General features: G+C 48.6%; 1 pseudogene; it reads left to right on the forward strand.

Moving 5' to 3' along the window:
• LOC139047046 (uncharacterized) overlaps window positions 1-21,241 on the forward strand; it is a 44,123-nt pseudogene extending 22,882 nt beyond the window's left edge.
• The last annotated feature ends 1,558 nt before the right edge of the window (window positions 21,242-22,799 follow it).

Genomic DNA, 22,799 nt, shown 5'->3' on the forward strand with positions numbered 1-22,799 from the left:
CTGTTGCAGACGAATACGTACCCCTCCCTCACACGCTATCACACTATATACCCCGACATCTACCCGAGCCAGACATGCAAGGTCTGTAAAACTGAATCGGCAACACTCCCCCACATGCTATGGGAGTGCAAACACCAATACCGAGGACCTTAATCCCGTGACCCTCTCGTCGAGATGGCACGCCGCCCTGCGCAGCTCCCACCCCGACGACCAACTCTGGGCGACCCAGCAGGCCTACGAAGCGGCGAAGAGGCAAGACCTCGACGTCCCATCGTGGGAGGCCTAGGCCCAGCCGACAAAACTGCTGGTGCTTATTAAAGTTCACTCTCTCTCTCTCCTTGCGCGTCCTGCACACCACCCAAGGCCTGGGACAACCGTGAAATGTTACCAGCGTACATAGATTGCTCAGAAACTCGTTGACGGTCTGGCTTTCGCTTTTGCACATTCGCAATTAGGACAATTGGGGCGAGATGGGCTCGTTGGTTCATCTTGAAAGGCATTAGCTAAGCGGGCGGTAAAGACGAGGACAAGAAAGCAGGCCTAACCTGTTAGGTAATAAACAGATGTGCAAAAGTACACAAAGCTTTCTTTTCCGCACAGCACTATTTGCCGTTGGCCGGTGCGATATTGTGAGTTGTGGCATTTTCGTTTTCTTTTTAGGAGCAGTGTATATAACAGCGTTGTATAGCAAAGAATTTCTGCTGTCGTTAGCGCTAGAACCTATATCTACAAACAGCATCACATCAAAAGGTACCTCAAGTCTCTCTCAGCTTCACTGCGTAGACGTGGTGACGAAGAGGTCTTTCGAGTTAGCCTTCTTCAATTTACTCTCTTATAAAGAGCGTCGAGATTTTCAAGCACAAGGAAAAGTAAATACAAGAATGTGCACGAGGTGAAGATCTACGTGCTATGACATGTTAAAATATAACACGTCAAATGCGCTTGTTTTGAATAATATTTCTGTAAACTCGCCTCTAGAAGGCTTAGTCGACAAAAGCGTTGCAGTGACCACGTGGTCTCATATGTGAAACTATTTGTGTTGGGAAGGGGGGTGCGTGTCTGTTATTGTCTATAAACGGGCAAATTGTTTTGAGTTTTCGATTGTCGATCGAGTTCTCAATTTATTCGCCCGTTTTGCTGCGATCTGCGAGCCTCCTGGTTACCTCAGATGATAGAGCGACCGCCCCGAATCGTGTTTGTTCTGGGTTCCAATCCCGGACCGGGACGAAATTATCCTCGTCTGGGAAGCGTCCTTTCTGCGAAACCCGCATGTGTTTCTCTTTGTAACTTTTCGCTACATTCGGGTCAATTAATGTTTCCCTTTCAGGATATTTCCTCCGCCTTGCAGGATTCCGCAAAACTGATTTGCCATAAAGAGTGTCTACGGGGACTATGACCTTCGCTTCAAGAAATCATGGTTTCGCAGCAATAACACATTTCTATGGGCGCCCTGCAATGAAGTTTGGCCTGTACATGTCGCACCACCTAGCAGCGGCGGTGAGCACCCGCGGGTGGGCCCTCACCGTCATTTCACCATTGTCCGTAATGCGCTCAGGCCCGCCTGAAAGCCTGCGTTTCCAATTTTCCAGTGGATTCACCGCGGCCTCTTGGCAGCTGCTTCGTGGGAAGTGTGAACAAAAAGAACACGCGCAGATACTGCTGCGTTAGGGATTGTCACCACCTCGAAGGAAATGTCGATCGGTATCAAATTGTACCGCTTCCCTTCAAAACCGGGGGAAACAATCCGGCGGCTGCAATGGATCATCGTGGTTGGTGTCGGTCTTCTGAATTCTTGTAAACGAACTAAGACGTAAATGCAAAAACAAGAAAAATAAAATAAGAACCAGCAGCAACATCCGTAAAAACACGCAATAAAGCGTCAACGGCACAAAAATGCGTGAACCTTTTCTCACTCTTGTAAATTAGTTTAGGTATATTTGTTTAGCTCGTCTTACTCCAAAGGAAACGCGCAGTGGTTGTTACGTGTCCAATCTAGCTTCGAAAGCGCTCCGTGCTGGAGCTTTGTACGCGCTGTGTTTTTTCCTGCGCCAAGATCAAGACGCGAATGCTGGAACCGAGCTCATTCGCACCAATATTTTCTCGCGCTTAGAACAACAGAACTAAAATTGGAGTACACAGCAGCACACGTCGAGTATTCGAAAATTAGCATTTCTCTCGCACACGCTAGCGCACATTTGTTCAGTCTTCACGTTGTTTAGTCTCAGCTGATTGCCCTCTATGATGCTTCAGCGGTAATGCCCTTTCACATTCGAGCCCGAACGACAATACCAAAATATGCTCGAGGCACTTTGTCAACGGAGGAAAAAGCACTTGGCTACCTACTCGCCAAAACCTCTACAGTTGTGACAACGACAAACGACAGTTCAAGGACGTCCACGGCCGTATTTGATCACTTAAGTGGCATAAAATAATGATTTGTTAACTCACTGAGTTCGACGTAAGTATGCTTCTTTTGTTGTGACAAATACTTCGCGAGCTGCGGTGGTTGCTTAGTGGCTGTAGATGGTGCTGGGCTGCTAAGCACGAGCTCGAGGGATTAAATCCCGGCCACGGCGGTCGAATTTCAATGGGCTCTAAATAACAAAGCAACCTTGTAATTTGATTTTGGTCTACGTTAAAGAACCCCAGGTGGTCCAAATTATTCCGGAACCCCCACCACGGCGTGCCTCCTAATCATATCGTGGTGTTGGCACCTAAATCAGCATGATTTAATTTAAGCCCCTCGCTGTGATGACCGTGCTGTTTACTTCTTTGACATGATATACATGGTGGTTGTCGTAAATTCGACGTCCTTTCTCGAGAGTCGGTAGTCCGAAATAGGCCTTGATGTTTTCAATTGCCCTAAAATCACAATTTATAACGTCCGACAAGTTTCAAACGGGCGCCGCAAAAGCATGCCTCCGTAGCAGTGGCCGCCTCGGTGTTTGGCGCAACTGACACGGTGGCGCTGACGGCTGAACCGATCGCTGCGCCGCCTGGTCATTGCAGAGTGCCCATAGCATGTCTGCGATGGTGCCATCTAACCCTTCCTGCAGTGGGTTGGTTTGGGAAATAGGAAGCCAGTTTTGTTGCGATAGTGCGCGCCTTTGAAGACGTTGCTCATAAATTTCGCTGTAACATTGATAACGCTGGGCACCATTAGTGAGAATGGTGTGGTATGTACTAAACAGCAAATTTTTAAGCCTTGGCGCGTTGCACAACTTTTGTCTCGGCGTAGCGCTTAAGGGTTTTGGGGCAACCACTATCGATTTGTTTCTGGCAGACTGCATCGATGCGTTGGAGAAACCCAGCAAGCTTCGTAAACGACGATTTGTTGCGCTGTCATTCTTGGCATCTTTGCACGTAACCATGGACGCAGGTAGGAAGTCCTGGCCAGCCATACTTCTGGCGCGCTCAAGCTAGAGTACGCATAAGCGTCCTGATGTGGGTATGTCCTGCAAATCAAGGAGAATGACGTCACGGAGTTTGGCAGGCAAAACCAGCAGGTGTAGGCTTTGTCATGTGTAGTCGAGCTGCTTTTGAAACGAAGCTTCTTTTGCCTCTTCCGTCGACTTTCCCACTGCTGCTACTTCGGGCTGCTGTGGTTGTGGCTGTCTCGCACACTACCTTTGCGGGTGGTTCAGAACGCGTATATAGATGACAAACGCGAGTAAGGGAGCAAAGGCAACAAGAGAAACTCGTTTTCACCCCACCGCGTCGAATGTGCACAATGCCCTCTGCAGCTCCCTGGCGGTCGCCACACTAGTCGCTTGACAGCTGTAATTTCCCTAGTCTCTAAAGCCGCTCGAGTTCGCTCTTCTCCTCGGGCGGCCATTTTTCCAAGAAAGTATGCCTTCGAAGAAATCGACTATCGCGGACAACATCAGTCCCTTTCCACGTAAGTATGAGGCTCGGAGCAGGAGCTATGACGCTTGAAATTAAGCTGGGGCCTGACGAACCAACCGCCTGAGCTATCTTTCCGGCCAACATCCAAGGGTCACGAGTTCAATTCACCTCTTATGTTCCTTTTTTCCCCCCAGATTTGTTTCTTTTTAATGTCTTTTCCTTTGTTTTATCACTGTACGGGAACGCTCCTTAAAAACAATGTATATATATCTATGGTCAATTATATATGGCCACACATATGCAGGTCATAAATACCAGGCTCTCTAGCCGAGTGCCATCCGTGCGGTATAACCGAGATCAGATTGGTCCACATTGACTGATCAAATAGGGCACCAATGAGGCGTACAACTCCTGCGGGACCCGCCGTGGTTGCTCAGTGGCTATGATGTTAGACTGTTGAGCACGAGGTCGCGGGATCGAATCCCGGCCACGGCGGCCGCATTTCGATGGGGGCGAAATGCGAAAACACCCGTGTACTTAGAATTGGGTGCACGTTAAAGAACCCCAGGTGGTCGAAATTTCCGGAGTCCTCCACTACGGCGTGCCTCATAATCAGAAAGTGGTTTTGTCACGTAAAACCCCATAATGTAATTTTTTAATTTAACTCCTGCGGGGACGGTAGACTATCCGCCTCCCGTGCAAGATGACCGTGGTTCAAATCCCGGTGCCGCGCAATTCTCCACCGGAAAATACAAAAAAAGAAAACCGTGTGTTGAGAAAATTGCACAAACAGGCCTGGAGTGCGGCCTGATCCCGGTGACCAAAACCGGTAACGCACTCTCTCACTAGAGCAGGATTGGCCACCCTGGTGCAGTACTTGGCCACAACCTCCTATATGAACACAACAATCAAACCCCGGCCCTCAGTCCCCAGCAGCCGCGAAGCAACTCACGGCGGCGGTCAGATCTGTGACGCTGCAGAGGGTGCTATGAATACCTGGCTCCGGACAGGCCGCCATTGGAATGTGAACCTGGCAACGTTTAACGTTAGAACGTTATCTAGTGAGGCGAGTCTAGCAGTGTTATTGGAGGAATTAGAGGGTAGTAAATGGGATATAATAGGGCTCAGTGAGGTTAGGAGGACAAAAGAAGCATATACAGTGCTAAAAAGCGGGCACGTACTGTGCTACCGGGGCTTAGCGGAGAGACGAGAACTAGGAGTCGGATTCCTGATTAATAAGGAAATAGCTGGTAACATACAGGAATTCTATAGCATTAACGAGAGGGTGGCAGGTCTTGTTGTGAAACTTAATAAGAGGTACAAATTGAAGGTGGTACAAGTCTATGCCCCTACATGCAGTCATGATGACCAGGAAGTCTAAAAGCTTTTATGAAGACGTGGAATCGGCGATGGGTCAAAACAAAATACACTATACTGATGGGCGACTTCAATGCCAGGGTAGGATTGGCGGCTCAAGCCGTACTCGAAGAGAGAGAGAGAGAGAGAAACTTTATTTTGGTTCCTTCATGAATTTAGCGTCTCGAGGTCTCGGTCGTCTTGGGCGCCGGCGACTTGGAGCCTCTTCCAGCAAGGGTGGGCCCCTATTCCAGGGCTCCACTGAGCCTAGCTACCTCGCTAGCGTGCTGCACTAAGGCCCTTTGGGCCGTGAGCTCGCAGCTGGTAAGCCGACTCTCCCATTGCTCCGCACTCGGGTTATTGTGTTGGTGGAATGATTTATTGTGTTTACACTCCCATGTGACATGGTATAAGAATGTTTCGGATTATTTCTGCGGCCATTCCTGAACCGCGGTTTCTTCTTCGAAACAGCGCAAGTCATGAAAACTTGCGACTTGCGTATCGCAAGCTTTGTAGCGCTGACGGGGTTTACTGGCCTTGCCATGCATATATGCATGGCAAGGCCATGCATGCAGGCCATTCGTCTGTCAATTAATTTGGCTTAAAAATAATGTCTGCAAGTTCAACACGCGAAGTTATGTATAATGCTCCTCTAAACTCTTAACATTCTCTTAGTAAATAGCTATGGGAGCCATCGCATTTTGCATGAAAGAAAAACCTTGATATTTGGTATCAAGGTTATAAATCGGGGTTAGACGGGCACTGCCCAGCGAAGCTTTCATCATGATTCTTCCTCATTGCTTTAGTGAGTAGTTTAGTTAAACGTGGAAACTCTATTAAAGCTTCAAAGGAAGAGTTAGGCGCGCATTTTGTGAGAAAAGGTTTGGCAACCTTCACCTTTCTCTGAAACAGGCACCCAGAAGCGCATTGGCTGTTAACACGATGGAGCATCATGTATAACATATGTATACTTCCAGGATACCATAACGGCAATCACATGAAAAAAAAAAATTTGTGGTTAAGATCAAGAACCAATCAACTGCAAGCGATGAAATGTGTCATAATGGCCTTCGCTAGCTTTTGCCGACGATATGGCACATCGCTCCCGCAACGGAAGCGAACGACTGTTGTTATGGCGAGGCACGCATTTCTCACGAAACCCGGCAGTTCAGCAGAACATCGAATTGAAACCATAAAGTAGCTGTTCACCGCACCGCTTAGAATAACTATAGCATACTCGAAGCACTATAAGCGCAGCTTAGGCTGCCTTTAAACTACACTAACTGAAAACTGTTCGTTTCGTCAATACATAAAAAAGGACCTCGTATATACGCCTCATAAAGAAGACATCACAAGCCTCACACGAATTCACTTGACTTTTGACCTCCACTGGGGAACAATGATATTTTCAATATGTGCCACACTACTAATGAATCACGCTACGGCTTCTTGCTGGCTGGAACGAAACGGTGTAAAAGGCACACTTCATTCAAACATTTGGCCCGAGCATCCCTGTGGCAGTTCTCCAAACAGATTCGCCAATGCCTGTTTCTCAAGCAAGAAGAACCAGTAAATTGCTGAAGTGAGTTAAACGCGTAGTACAGAAAGGGAATAAATATTGGTACGTTCCTTTCCGTGTGCTGCAACCTCAGCTTTACTTCACATTATCTCCACTGAATTTTAACCGGTGAAGAACGGCCTAATCTTGCGAAGTGGTTAAAAACGCAAGTGGTGCTTGAAGAATCTATACTGCAGTGTTAGCTAAGTCATCATATTCAAATATTGGACCCCTAATGACCCTTTACAGGGTATTACATAAATGGCGGGGTAGTCAGCATATATGACGAACACAAGTCAAAGATGTTACAACAGGACTGAATTGAAAGAACGCAGTTTTAGTATTGAAGGGAAATGTGTTACTGGCGAGCGTTTCTGTGAAGAAATAGGAAAATTCGGTATTGAACAGTGAACGTCGGGAGAAAAGATGTTTCAGCGTGTTAAAATGAAGTTCAATGTTGTAGAAGTCATATATGGTATGGTATGGTAAAACTTTATAAATTAAAGTCCTGCAGATCGTGAGTCTTCACGAAGCGGGCCGCTCCCACGTGGGAACCGGAAGGCCGAGCCTCTCGGCCACATCGTGGGCCTGCTGGACAGCCCAGAGTTGGTCAGCCAGAAGAGGGCTGCGGAGAACCGCCTCCCATCTGGCCGAGCTGTTAGCGATGATAGAGCGTGACCGAGCACATCGCCAGAGCATATGGTCTAACGTGGCTATATCTCCACAATCGTGGCAGGTAGCGTTGGTGTAAGTATCCGGATAGATTTTATTTAAGAGCGATGGATTCGGATAGGTATTCGTTTGTAGTAGACGGAGCGTTAATGCTTGAGCTCTATTGAGGCGCGGATGAGGAACAAAGTAGGTTCTGCGGCTGAGATAGTAGTGTTTAGTTATCTCGTTGTAGGTGGAAGGCGTGTCCCTGTTCTCTAGTGAGTCGGCTTCCGATTGGTCGAGGGTAGCGCGGTGGGCAAGTTCACGCGCAGCCCCGTGAGCCGACTCGTTGAGGTTGGCTTATAGCCAGAGTTTAATGTGACACAGATGTTGCAGCATGGTGAATTTGAAAAACTAACTGGATTCGTATGTGCTGTGATTATGCGTCTATGCTTTCATTATTCACGTGAGCTACCACTGCAACGCGTAGATCAGCGCATGAGAAAACCGTAATGCGCTGGTCTGATCAAGCTCCCTCGGGTGGCAGTATATATAGCGTTGCCTTTGAGAAATGTATTGTCGTCTAGAAACTAAGCTCCTTGATTACATTTTCACGAATGAAGACGTAAAATATATATCTGAGAGGCACGTCATAAGTATACAGGCATAGGGAACGACGAAACACTGCAGAAGGCGCCAGGTCACCGCCCGAACTGCAGCAGACGACAGGCATGAGTCCGTGCCCTGACAGTCACGCGAGTGACGCTCGCAGCGCCCCTGTTTTTCGTTATCGGGGCTAATACGTGGATGGATGGATGGATGGATGGATGGATGGACGGACGGACGGACGGACGGACGGACGGACGGACGGACGGATGGATGGATGGATGGATGGATGGATGGATGGATGGATGGATGGATGGATGGATGGATGGATGGATGGATGGATGGATGGATGGACGGACGGACGGACGGACGGACGTCATGAGCGTCCCCTTTAGAACGGGGCAGTGGGTTGCGCCGCTAAGCTCTTGCTATTATACTGTCTAATGTCCTACGCACGTTGAAAAAAAAACTATGAACTCCCCCAACCAAATTTGCTGATCCCCGATTAGGAACTTTGTTTTTATACGTCTCCGTTTTTTGTCGTTTCCCTACTTTTCTTCCACCAATCCTTCAATCGCCTCTTACTAATTTCTACTGCGGATATGTTTACGTTTCCACTGCTCTTCTTAGAACCCAAGGGCTTCGAGGAGGCCTGTTGTACCAAAATCGACCTCTCGGGAGACGTTTTCACATTGTAATAAAACTTGCTCCATAGTTTGCTTAGCTTTACAGCAGAAAGCACCTGCTTCTTCGTTATCATACCTCATGTAATCCGTCAGCTGTTCTATCTACTCATCTCCAAGTTGCGGAGAGTTTTATTGGTTATACCGCCCGGGCCCAACGCCGATTTTCTGTTGAGCTTGTGCAGTACCGCCCTCACCTCTGCTACGCTAAAGTCCTCATCTAGTTGCGCGTTACACTCCCCCGCGTACACCGGATGCGCGATGGGCCAGTTGCCTTGGCGTAGCGGGTTCGCACGGCTTCTAGAATGTCCGCGGACGTGCCTTCGTAGTCGTGTACTGGCCTGTTGATCTTATACGCGTGCGCTAATTTGGTCTCCTCAGGGTCCAAGAGATGCCGGAGGAGGTGCCAAATCTTGGGCGTCCCTAGCTGGTTCTCCATACCGTTGCACGTCTCCTCCCATTGCGTTTTGCATACCTGCAATGCGTGCTCTTCTATGTCCCTGTTTAGCCGTGCTATGCATCTGCGTAGCGTTCGATTGTGCCGTTGACGCTTCCACTGGCCTTGCAGGGTGCGCTTGGCTTCCCACATGTGTTGCAGTTTACTATCTATCACCTCCAGGTGCGCTTCCTGCGGTACTTCCCGCGTTGCCGCTTCAACGTCCCTCCTGAGCGTCGCGGTCCAACTCTCGATGTCGTCGATTGCCTCGCTGCCGCGATTATGCTCTTTCCGGGCTTTGCGAAACGCGTCCCATTCCACCAGCCGGTAGTGGTTGCCCTTGGTGCCGTCCCGATAACCGTGATGATGCTATATATATATAGTGCGGTCCCACGTCCACCTCGATCTCGATCACCGAGTGATCGCTCCCCAAGTGCTCCTGCGTGTTATGCCACCGCGCTCCAGCGACGTTCTTCGTAAACGTGAGGTCGGGCGAAGTGTCCGCACATACGCTGCTGCCCTTGCGTGTGGGCGCGGAAGGATCCGTAACGATCTCCAGCCCCTCATTTTGCGCGTCTTCTCGCAGGCGTTTACCCTTCGGCGTTTCGTACTTGTACCCCCGCGCAGCGTGAGGCGCGTAGAAATCACCCCCGGCTGCCTCGATCTCTTTGAACATCTACTCGCCGAGCATCGCTGCATCACAGCACTAGAACTCACGTTCATATTGACAGTTCGTCGTTCGATGCTCTCAACAATAAAGCTCAATCCCTCTTTGAAAAGAATCTGCGGATCAACACTACCACCTTGGAGACGCACTTCCTCGGTCGAAGTGCTCAATCCTATCCCGCTGGGTGAATATGTCGGCTTAGAAGTGTACGAGTTCAAAAAGGAAAGCGGAGTTGGGATGCCTCTGCCTGGAAGGTCACTTTTCTCAGGCACGGGTCATCTGACAGCACTCGATATCGCAGACCTCCAAATGGACAAAAATCATGCGCGTTGGTTCATCCGAGAGCTCAATGAAAACAAAAGCATCACTGAACTCGCCATTGGAGAAAGCGTGTTCGGCTACCGCGATGAAGCCTCCAACGCAGTCTTCGCCAGATACCTCGCCAAAGAAGACTCCACGCTACGCAAATTGACTCTCAAATCACCAGACTTTTCAGACAGGGGCTCACCTCTGATGAAAACACTCCTGATAGAAATAGTCGACGCCATTTCCGAGATGAATACCTTGGAAGAACTCAATGCAGTCATCGTTGTAGACGACCCATTATTGTGTGTATAGCTTAAAATGTATTATGAGTGGCCACAACCAATAGGGCATCTCGCAGCACTTATTAGGGGACGTATACTGTTTAACTCCCCAATGCCGAACATGTCATATAGGCATATTTGGCACTAAGTATGATACATCAAATATGATTTAGGGGATGCCACTTAGCACAAAACATATAGCGCCGTATTTCATACGCTGGCGCGAGCTTTTGAATTCTGAAGTGTTCCGGAAACAAATAATTATTACTACACAAATATTATTTATTTAAAACAACAAATATTTTTTCGGAAAAAATCGCTCTTAACGGCATGAAATAAAAGCGAACTCGTTCTTATATTTTTCTTTTATTTCAAACTTTGGTTGGGAATTGCATGTTGATGAACGAATTATATGTAACAGTGAGTTAAGTTTTTCTCCTGAAATTTGTAGTGGCAAGGGGTAAATTTACTATTGGTGTCGTCTATTCAAGCTCTTGTTTTATTTGTAACTCGAGACGCACGTGAGCAGTGCATGTTGATTAGCTAAAGTTGGACTTGCTCATAAAGCACAAAAAAGCGCTATTGATGTTACTTAGTAAGATTGCCTGTCGTTCTTAAATGATTGCTTATAATTTGGAAGATGACGAGCCCTAACGAAAAACGGGACAAACAAATTTCGTTCTGGTTAAATTTTGCCCCGGAAACTCAGCCCCTCATTTCAATGTCATGTCATGGTTATCAATGTGGTTGTTTCATATTTGATTTACGCCGTCTCGCTAACGCGATGGTTGTCAAAAACTTGCGGATTTTATGAAACAGACTGTGATCTTTGTTTCTGAAAACATAAATTCTTTTTACGCGTTAAGTAACGTCGATTTCTGTTTCTAGCATAAGATTATGTATGTGCACTAAACAGTGTTTTTCTCGCGTTTTTTAAATTTCGTTTTAAATTTGTAACGACAAAAAATTTGTGTACATGCCTTTCCAGCATCTTCACGGTCATCCCCTTCGCCGAAGTGATCAAACGGAATGCCACACTACGCCGCCCGAAGCTACCTTCGTCGTTGAACGTGTGCCTTATGTCATCCTGGGATCCAGATATGCAGTTTCCGGATCCCCAAGCGGCTACGTGCATGAAGTCTTTGTTCGAAGCCCTGCATAAATCTAACTCGTCGCTCAGCCAGCTCAGCATCGATTTGCGGCCCTTTGAAGAAGCAGAGTGCCTCGTGTTCTTCGGCGCAGTGGCGGACAACAGCGCAATCAAGTCCGTGGTCGTCAACTCCTTGCCCTGCATAGATGGTATCGACAGAGTCTCCACAACTATCCGGGAGCGGGGACTTGATGATCACGTTGTCATCGAGAGTTTTTGCATTCACCACAACACCATTACGCTACAGCAATGTCCGCAAATCTACAATGCAACTATCGCATCGAGCAACACAATTACCAACGTCCCGCCCTCAGTTATGAACACTTTACGTGTTGTCTGTGGTTGCAAGCACATAACTTCACTGTGTGTTCATACCGATGGCTTCAAATGCTATGAATTTTCTGCCCTGGCTGCATATATAAGGGTCTCCTCCACGCTTAATGAGGTAGACATACACCTTACTCACGTTTGGTACTGTCGGACAAACCAGGAAATTCGGGATGTGGAGCAAGAACTGGTGTATGCTCTTGCCTATAACCTCAAGCTAGTCAAGAGTCAACGTCGAAGGTCTGGTGCTTTTCTGGGACGACTTGATCGTGCTCGCGCATGGCGCTAGCAGGAGTCTCAGCCTCATCGAGTTCACCGGTATTCCTGCGAGCATCTTCAACGCGATGCATCATGAAGGCCGTGGAGAGGTGCGCAGCTATTCTGTACACAAGGCCGAAGCGTTCAGGGACGCTGCCAACCGCAAGGAGAGCGCCCTGCTGGACATTCTGGTATGGCTCTGTTCTAACTGCTTTTTGTTTGTGGCCATTACATGGAAAGCGGTGGCCTACTAAAGACATCGCAGGCACTGGACAATCTTTAGGAAAGTTACAAGGTGGAACAATGATATCTATCAACATTTTGCGTCAAAAACGCTGTTATTCTGCATGTACTCACATATGCGCAAAGAGTAATTGTACTGCTTTCTTTAGAAAACTCGCCGTGCTTCGAAATTTAGAGAGCCAAATAATGTCAAAAGGGGAGTTACACGAACGCTTGTAGGGACAAGTATACACGCAGAAAAAGATACATGTTAAACATCATTCACATCTTAGCTGAATGAAATAATCGTCAGAGTTTACTCGGATACTGTGTTATTTTTGATACAGTTTATTTTTGCACCGATTAATTGGATAGTGAGCTTCGCTTTCTCGCGAACACATAGATTGTTGTAGCTCCGCGTTTTTTGTCCTGCACATCTTTAAGCAATGAAATCTACTGTGAAATCTCTCATATCTTAAGCTATTGTTTCACAGATTTCATCATTTCAATGCGCTTTTGCCCTTAAGTTCATGCGCATGCGTTTTGCAAGTTGTGTGTGTCCAGTATGACGGAACCACAGGAAATATTACTGCTCGAAACTCGGTTTGGCACACCGGTGATTTTCTTTTGCCGTCAGGCCACCTCGTAGTGACAAGCTTCAACACTGCCTAAGCGCGAAGAATATTAACGCATCTACACAGCCACTCATATACTGGAATTTGAGCCAGTGTCACTTAAGCATTGTGCATTTCGGACTCGAACGCACTAAATACTGAGCAATCGCGCAGCAGCAATGCGCATAATTAGAGCAAGGCCTTACGCTCCACACTGACTCTGAGAGCAATGGAATCTGTGGAGGTATTTCGGAGGCTAGATCAAGCGATATTGTACAGGACGAGGATCACACGATGTGGGCAGCTCATAGAATTTCTTCTTCACAAGATGGTGTCCATGCGTGGTATTCGTTGTAATTTGGCGGAAAAACAGCGTTGGTGGCGCAAATGAGGCCTTCATGACTAATGATGATTATCATCAAACAAGTAACACATCCACCAAGGTAAATGCGTCCGTGGCCTAATGGTTTCAATGTCCTAATTCTGTGCTTGAGGTCCTGTGTTCGAATCCTGCCAACCAGAAATGGTCATAATGGTGACTTGGTTATTTTTAAGGCAGTGCTTTCTTTAGAAATAACATTTGTGCAGTAACATTAAATAACAATAATGTCGATGGGACTCTTCCGGGCCTGCTTTTGCCTATATATATATATATATATATATATATATATATATATATATATATATATATATATATATATATATATATATATATATTGTAGCGGGTAATATGCATGTGGCACTGTGCGGACTGCCACCGCTGCGGCGCGAGACACGAGCGCGGGTTGTTGGTGCGAAGCGCTAGGACTTGTATCTAGAGCTACCTGCGATCCCTCGAACGAGCTACATAAACCCCACTTCATTTGGTGGAGGTGCGGGGTAACCTCAAAAACTGGAACTCCGAAGCAGGACGCTACCGACTGCTGCGACCATGCCTGACGAAACCACCCAGGAAGATGCACCCCAGCCTCCGACGGTCATCGTTTCCGGTGCATTGCGCCAGCGTGATCCTGCCATCTTTAGCGGCACCGATGATCATGACGTGGAGGATTGGTTGTCATCTTACGAAAGGGTGAGCCAGCATAACAAGTGGGACGACGTCACAAAGTTGCACAATGTGCTGTTTTACTTAACCGGCGTCGCGAACCTCTGGTTCCGAAACCACGAACACGATTTCACAACGTGGAGCAGATTCAAGACAAGTTTCACAGAAGTGTTCGGGCGCCCCGCTGTGCGCAAGCTTCGCGCAGAACAACGCTTACGGGGGCGCGCGCAACATCACGGTGAAACGTTCACAAGTTACATCGAAGATGTCATTGACCTGTGTAAGCGCGTGAATCCGTCAATGGCGGAACAGGACAAGATAAAACACATTATGAAAGGCATTGATGAGGACGCATTTCAAATGTTGCTAGCGAAGGATCCGCGTACGGTGGCCGAAGTTATCAACTTGTGCCAAAGTTTTGACGAGCTACGGAAACAACGCATCTTAGCTCGGCGCCCACCGCCTACGGAAGATTCGTTAGCAGCATTGGTTATTGGCCACAACCACGCAACTTTGCTGACGCAAATAAAAGAATTTGTGCGCGAGGAGGTCGCGCGACAGCTCTCGATTTTGCCGACCACGGAGAAGCCTTCTCAATATTTGGCTCCAGCGATCCGACAGGTAATTCAAGAGCAAGTGACCGAAGCTCTTCCACTTCCGTGTCAGCCGGCTCCCGTGGCCGCGCCTCTGACGTATGCTGAAGCCGCTGCACGGGCGCCTCGTCTGCCGGGATTCTCTCCTCCGCCTTCAGCGCCTCTCCAGCCGGTGTTCTCTCATCCGCCCTCGCCTCGCCAGCAGGTCGCTCCCTTTTTCAGCGCACAGCAGCAAGGCACAAATCCTTGGCGTACTCCTGACAACCGCCCAATATGCTATGCCTGCGGTACACCGGGGCATGTAGCGCGCTTCTGCCGCCGGCGCTTGCCGGCCTTCGTGGGCACCGCGCGACCACCCAGCTCCGGATTCCGACCATACCGTATGCCTCAGCGACCACCATCGGAAGTCTACGCTGCTGATGACATACCAGCACCGCAGTCACAGCTCTACAATACTCGTCGCTCGCCTTCCCCTCGTCGGCGCTCACTCTCACCCATGCGTCGTAGGCCCAGTGCCAGTACTACTGAGGCGGAAAACTGATTTCCGCAGTTCCTGAGGCACGAACTGCGTCATCGTCGGAACATCAAAGTCCTCGTTTTTCCCCCGCTAACGTTATTGAAGTGTCTGTTGATAGCATCAAATGTCTTGCCCTCGTCGATACAGGAGCTGCTGTATCTGTGATTAGTGAGAAACTTTGCCGTAAATTACGGAAAGTGACCATGATGCCTTCGGTATTATTGCTTAGAACAGCCAGTGCACAGCAAGTTCAGCCAGTCGCTATGTGCACTGCCAGGCTGTTGATTCGAGACATTTTGTATCCGATTGATTTCTTTGTGCTAACTTGTTGCTCCCACGATGTGATTCTCGGTTGGGATTTTCTGTCGCGCCATCACGCCGTCATTGACTGTGCACGTGCTGAGGTTCAGTTCTCCGTTCTGTGCGATATGCCATCTCACGACGTTAAAGTTCATGATGTTACCAGGATCTGTGTAGCTTCCGATACTGACCTTCCCCCTCACAGCGCGGTATTTGTCCCTCTTTCATGCGCATCGCTTGCCGAAGCGACGGTCATGTTTTCACCCGCTGCCGTCTTCATCCGCCGCCAGCCTATATTGTTGCCTTTCGCTCTCCTCACGGTGCACCATGGGGCTGCAGAAATACTGATTTCTAACCCAAATTCGTACACTTTGGCTTTGCACTGTGGCGAGACTATTGGTACCATCCAGACTGTGGACGCTGACGTTATTGTGCATTTCCCTGTTCCCGACGACGTGGATACTGCCAACGTAACAGCATTGGCACCCCATGTGCCATCTAACCGAGTACCACCGGATGTTTTTTGTCGCTCTATTGCCGCTGACCTCGAGCCGACACAACGTGAGCGGCTTATTACTCTTTTAAATGATTTTCACGCCTCTTTTGACTGCAACCAAGCATCATTAGGCCGCACAAGTACCGTCTCTCACCACATTGATACGGGACATCACGCACCATTACGCCAGCGTCCGTACCGCGTGTCATCCACCGAGCGTCGTGTCATCGCCGAGCAAGTTGAAGACATGCTTGAACGTGGTGTTATCAAGCCATCCTGCAGCCCTTGGTCATCTCCTGTAGTCCTCATTAAGAAAAAAGATGGCTCGATTCGTTTCTGTGTGGACTATCGTCGCCTCAACAAGATTACACGAAAAGATGTCTATCCTCTACCGCGCATAGATGACGCCTTAGATTGTCTTCATGGTGCCGAATTCTTTTCTTCTTTGGACTTGCGATCGGGCTATTGGCAAGTGCCAGTGGATGAATCCGACCGCTCCAAGACAGCTTTTATTACGCCTGATGGCCTGTATGAGTTTACCGTAATGCCATTCGGCCTCTGCAATGCACCCGCGACATTCGAAAGGATGATGGACAATCTTCTACGAGGCCTCAAATGGACGACATGCTTATGTTATTTAGACGACGTGGTAGTTTTCTCCCCTGATTTCACCACTCACCTCTCTCGTCTACGCGAAGTCCTTACTTGCCTTACCACCGCCGGCCTTCAACTTAACTTGAAAAAGTGCCGCTTCGGAGCCCGCCAGCTGACCATACTTGGCCATGTCGTGTCCAAAGACGGCGTCCTTCCCGACCCTGACAAACTTCGTGCTGTCGCAGAATTTCCGCGGCCGACTACAGTGAAAGAGCTCCGCAGTTTCGTCGGTCTTTGCTCTTATTTTCGCCGCTTTGTGCGCAATTTTGCCTGCATCATCGCTCCCCTGACGAAGCTCCTGGCTGGCTCTGGTGACCTTCGCGACTGGACTCCGGCGTGTGACCAAGCCTTCACCACTTTGCGTCGTCGGCTTACCTCACCGCCTGTTCTACGCCACTACGACCCGAGTGCACCGACTGAAGTTCATACCGACGCCAGCGGCGTTGGTCTTGGGGCCGTCCTTGCACAACGGAAGCCTGGCTTTGCAGAATATGTGGTTGCATATGCGAGTCGTGCTCTCACGAAGGCAGAATCCAATTATTCTGTCACGGAAAAAGAATGTTTAGCTATTGTTTGGGCCTTAAACAAATTTCGCCCTTACTTGTATGGCCGTCCGTTCGACGTTGTGACAGACCACCACGCGCTCTGCTGGCTTGCGTCACTGAAAGACCCGTCGGGGCGTCTTGGACGTTGGGCTCTTCGGATCCAAGAATTTGACATTCGCGTCATTTATCGATCCGGGCGCCAACATTCTGATGCAGATGCGCTCTCCCGTGCGCCCATGCGATCCGACGAAAGGCCACCTTCATCCACAGAGTGCCCGGTTGCTACGCTTGCTGTTACTGACATGCCGTCTGAACAGAGAAAAGATCCGTGGATTGTTTCTCTTATTGACATTCTTAGCAGTTCTTCAACGTCTACATGCCCTCGAGCCATTCGTCGCCAAGCCACCCACTTCGTGCTACGGGACGCCATCTTGTACCGCCGAAACTATCAGCCCGACGGTCGCAAATGGCTACTAGTCATCCCTCGCCATTTGCGTTCCGACGTATGCACGTATTTCCATGCAGACCCACAACAAGCTCATGCTGGCGTCCTGAAAACCTACATGCGGCTCCGCCAGCGGTACTACTGGCGCGGCATGTATTCTTATGTCCGCAAATACATTCGGTCATGTGCAGCCTGTCCGCGACGCAAGACATCTTCTCATACGACAGGCCCTCTGCAACCTTTACCGTGTCCTGCACGTCCTTTTGATCGGGTTGGCATCGACCTTTATGGGCCTCTTCCATGCAGCGCTACCGGAAATCGTTGGATAATTGTCGCAGTAGACCACCTGACAAGATATGCTGAGACTGCTGCACTTGCTTCGGCTGCTGCTCGCGACGTCGCCGCATTCATCTTACGGCATTTCGTCTTACGGCACGGCGCACCGCGAGAACTGCTCAGTGACCGAGGCCGTGTCTTCTTGTCCGAAGTTATTAATGAGCTACTCGCCGCGTGCCGCACTATTCACCGCACCACTACGGCGTATCACCCACAAACTAACGGTCTAACGGAACGATTCAACCGCACCCTTGGGGACATGCTCACCATGTATGTTGCGTCGGATCATTCCAATTGGGACGATGTCCTCCCTTTTGTGACGTACGCATACAATACCGCCGTTCAGGCTACCACAGGCTTCTCACCATTTTTCCTTCTTTATGGGCGTGAACCATCCACTACCCTCGACACCGTACTACCATATCACCCGGATGCCTCTGAATTCACCCCTCTTTCCGAAGTTGCTCGCCATGCTGAAGAGTGCCGCCAACTGGCTCGCTCGTTCACGTCGGATACCCAAGGAATCCGCAAAGATCGCCACGACAACGATCAGCCCACACAGTCCTTCGCCGTGGACTCTCACGTCTGGCTTCGGCTGCCCTTCCAAGCTCCAGGCCTTAGCCCAAAGCTTGCCCCGAAATATCAAGGTCCGTACCGGATCGTCGCGTGTACTTCGCCTGTGAATTATGTGGTCGAACCGGTGACGCCATCTTCGGACAAACGCCGCCGTGGCCGCGAGACTGTTCACGTCAGCCGCCTGAAGCCGTACCACGACCCCCTTATCGTATCATCGCCTTAGGTCGCCAGGATGGCTCCTCTTCGCCCCGGGGGAAGTTGTAGCGGGTAATATGCATGTGGCACTGTAGTTGTAGTGGGTAATATGCATGTGGCACTGTGCGGACTGCCACCGCTGCGGCGCGAGACACGAGCGCGGGTTGTTGGTGCGAAGCGCTAGGACTCGTATCTAGAGCTACCTGCGATCCCTCGAACGAGCTACATAAACCCCACTTCAATATATATATATATATATATATGTATAGAGAGAGAGAGAGAGTATGAGCCCTGAAATACACACCCACGGGCACAGAAGTACCCGTTCGTTGCAGACACACGATGCTTGAAAGCATTTTCTACAAAATCGGGTTGAGTATGCTTAATTTTTCGTTACATGATCGAGCTGTCGTGTCGGCAGCTGCAAAGCCTCGTTGCCAATTGCATTTCCAGGGAGGTGTATGTTGCTTACTACGATCCTCACCATGTGACAGCGAGCACGTGCATCATGTCGGAAGGTGCGCCAACCGCGCACATGGCAAAAAAAGAACCAGCAAACAACTTTCTATATTGCGCTCCCTCACTGCAATTTTCGAACCAATATATTATCTTTCCGGGATGTATAATTTCTGTAATTTGTAGGCGCAAGTTTTAATCTGCTCGGTTAAGACAGCGGTATTTGGAGATCACCGAGACAGGCATTCCTCTTCAGTGGGCATCAAATAAGCTTATAATGATGTTGATGTCTATTATCTTTCTGCACCCAAAATGATGCTTGCCTTTCATGTTTGATCACTCTATGTTTCACTGGATGGCACTTTACGTTAAAATGATTATATTCCGTAGCGTAGACTTCATACTGGCAATGTACGAGATTATGTCGTCCACGATATGCACGGTCACATTCAATTTCATTATTGATTTGTACGCAGTATACACTTCACTTCCGTTTTCGCGTACGCTATAAAATACTTGGAACATTTTGCTTTTGCAGGCCTATCAATATTTTTTTTATACTTTACCAACCATAGCTAATCTCTCTACATGCAGGAAGTGACCAAAAAGAATGCATCCACTATCTTGCACTCTGCGCAGTTCGTCCGAGGCGAAAAAGGTGGTGTTGAGGGCATACGCGCCATTGAGCTGATGCAAAAGCACCCACGTTTTCTCGAAATGGTCAGGGAAGAGGCTGAGGTCACAAAGACCGAAGCGAAGAAGATCATTCGTAGAGCCCTGCTTCGCGCCCAGAACTGTAGCCTTGACAAGTTTATGAAAATGGTTGGCGTTGTGAAGGATACGGTGGAGTGCCCTAGTGATGCCGGCCTCAGGCTACAGCTCGTCGACCTTAACCATGACTGCTGGCTCCACATTCGAAGTTTCCTGAAGATAGTGGACGTGCTGCCCAAACGTGGCAGTCAAGGTCAGTGGGAACAATGTAACACAATTTGTGTTTCCTATGAGGTAGGCGCCTGAAGTACCTGCTCTTTTAATACAGTATTATTCAAGTGAACATGGTTGCCTATAAACAACAATGAAATTACCAAAAGTTTATCATAGACTTCTGGAATGCCATTCGGCAGTGAGACGAATTCTGGAATTTTAGGCGCCAAAACCACGCTTTTATTGTCAGGCATGCAGTAGTGGGGGATTCCGGATTAATTTTGACCACCAGGCGATCTTTAACGTGCCCCCATTGCAAGCGGCGCGGGTGTTCTCGCATTTCGCCTCCATCGAAATGCGGACGCCGCGGCGGATATTGGATCCCTAGACCTCATGGGCAGTAACCTTTGAATTCTTCAGTTTGTTATATTGCTGTTACGGGTGCCATTAACTTTCTTACGTCTTAATCATAAACGTGTGATTGATTTTTATGTATGTAACATATTTTCTCGGATAGCATAAGGCGTAAGAAAGATTGATCGCAAATAGTCAATGTCATCTTGCATAGATTTCACTGACATGAGGAATCAAAAATATTTGATTATTTTATTTATCGCTTTTTTATATTCCATATGCAATAATAAACTTTCATCACGCACAACTAGCTTGCTTCCAGATCACCGGCTTTCTTATTCATTGATAGCTCTACAGACATGGGAGTTTATTGAAAGGTGACATGCCTTCCTGCTCATGCAGAAGTTTTATTAGCTGGTTTAGGGAGACTAAGATGGGATGAAGCGAAATAAAATGACAGGGAAAATTTAGCATCAACGAGCTTGACAACTGAAGTCCGTGTAGCATTTACCGATAGTTTTTTTGTTTATTTTTTGTGTCCGCATATATGTGAAGCAAAACTGGCTTGGCATGCCATCTTTTCGTGTTTTGAGCTAGCGGAACGTCTTCGGCATGCATCATATAAAATAATAGCGGCAGCGCTTGACGAACCTAGAACATCTTGCTATCATTGCTGGTCCACAAACTACATTTGGTTTCATTCCTCGGGAGATGAATATATCGTGACATCATGATGCTTAAAGTGGACACATTGGATGTGAACATCGGGACGATTGAAACTCGTGTGTTATCTCTCGGTGCTCTGCTATGCTGCCAAATAGGGCCCCGTTGGGAGCAGACGTGACTGAGCCTTTTATGTGAATTAATTATATTCTTCTTCATATATTAACTTGCTGATGATCGGTACCTTTTCCTAACATCTTTATTACCAATTCACACCAATCACCGCAAGCTAGAGGAACAAAATGGCGACAAAAGCAGCCAGTGCCGGTTCCTAATTACTTCTTGCTTAAGTACAGTACAAAAAACAGACTACAAAACAGAACAGAATAATAATGCGCAATCTTCATCTTTTATGCGAAGCATATTACTAGAGCTCAACCCAGCTCCTCAGGCGCGGCGGTGTCGCCTTCAATGACCTTGAGTACTCATGCCATACCACGTGACACCGTGACGTCACGACAGAGGAGAAACGGGGCTCCAACTCGCGCCATCGCTCGCGGCGTCGCCTTCAAGGCTGACCACGTGACACCGTGACGTCACAACAGAGGAGAAACGGGGCTCCAACACGCCCCGTCGCTCGCGGCGTCGCGGCGGTATAGACGAGAAAACCATGGCCAGGCGGCGCTACTGCGCCTCTCCTGACAGCGCCCCAATGTGGAAACGCCAAGCAGAGCGGTCGCGTCGTGGCGTAGTCTCCGCTTCGTTTACGTTGTGCCGTCTGCGCTTTTCTTCGCTGCTCGTTCTCACGGCGCTCCGTTTTCGACGGTGGCAGATCGCCTGCTTGCACAACAGCGATGCAAAGATTGCCGTGCGGTTTCAAGAAGGTTGCCGACGCCGACAGCTTTTTTTTCGTGGCGGCAACCTCACGATAGGGGAGCGTCTGCTTCCGAACGTGTAGGGCGTTGAACAAATTGTGGACGGTGATGTGAGAGTGAAAGCCAAGTGCGTGTCACAGGTGTCCGACAAGATCCTAGACAACGTCGAGTTAGGGGTACGCACCATGTTAAGAAATTTAGCCACTTTTATTTCAATTACAACATAAGTCACACTGGCAGCAGGAACTTTTCTTGTCATACTACTCGATCACTGCAGATCCATTGGGCTGCTTCTTGACGGTTCCGTCACTTCACAAAGGCATGTTCTGGAGTCTGTTTCACACGTGTGTTGCTGCTGCTCGAGAGCTGCGTCGCTGCAGTACGAAAGCACATGTTCCGGTGGTGCTGACTGCTGAGAAGACTGTTCTGATTGCCATTGGTCTGTTTGGCGCCGCTTCCATCTGCATCGCATATAAATGAAACAATATGTGTGCCTGTTTGTTGTGGGGATTAAATTACCCCGAATAATATGTTTGCAAACGTAACGTTCCTGTGATTGTGTGCATATATTATTCTACAAGAGTGGTACCACTACAAGTTATGGTGCTTGCACACTTAGATACTTAGAAAGCATGGGCAAACAACAAACATAACGCGCACGTCTCGAGCGGCTGCTTTCCGATCTGCCGCTTCCCGACGCATGCGACGACTGCGGCTTGCATTAAATACGGTCTGCTACCACACAAAAGTAGCCCGCGGCCCCTTTCGTTACCTGCACAACTAGTAATTTAAGTTGCAGCGTTTGGAAAAGGGAAATAATTCTCTTGAGCTCGTCTATGCCGATCGCGAGGTAAGGCACAGTGC

This window comes from Dermacentor albipictus, chromosome 6 (genome assembly GCF_038994185.2).
Source record: "Dermacentor albipictus isolate Rhodes 1998 colony chromosome 6, USDA_Dalb.pri_finalv2, whole genome shotgun sequence".
Lineage (NCBI taxonomy): Eukaryota > Metazoa > Arthropoda > Arachnida > Ixodida > Ixodidae > Dermacentor > Dermacentor albipictus.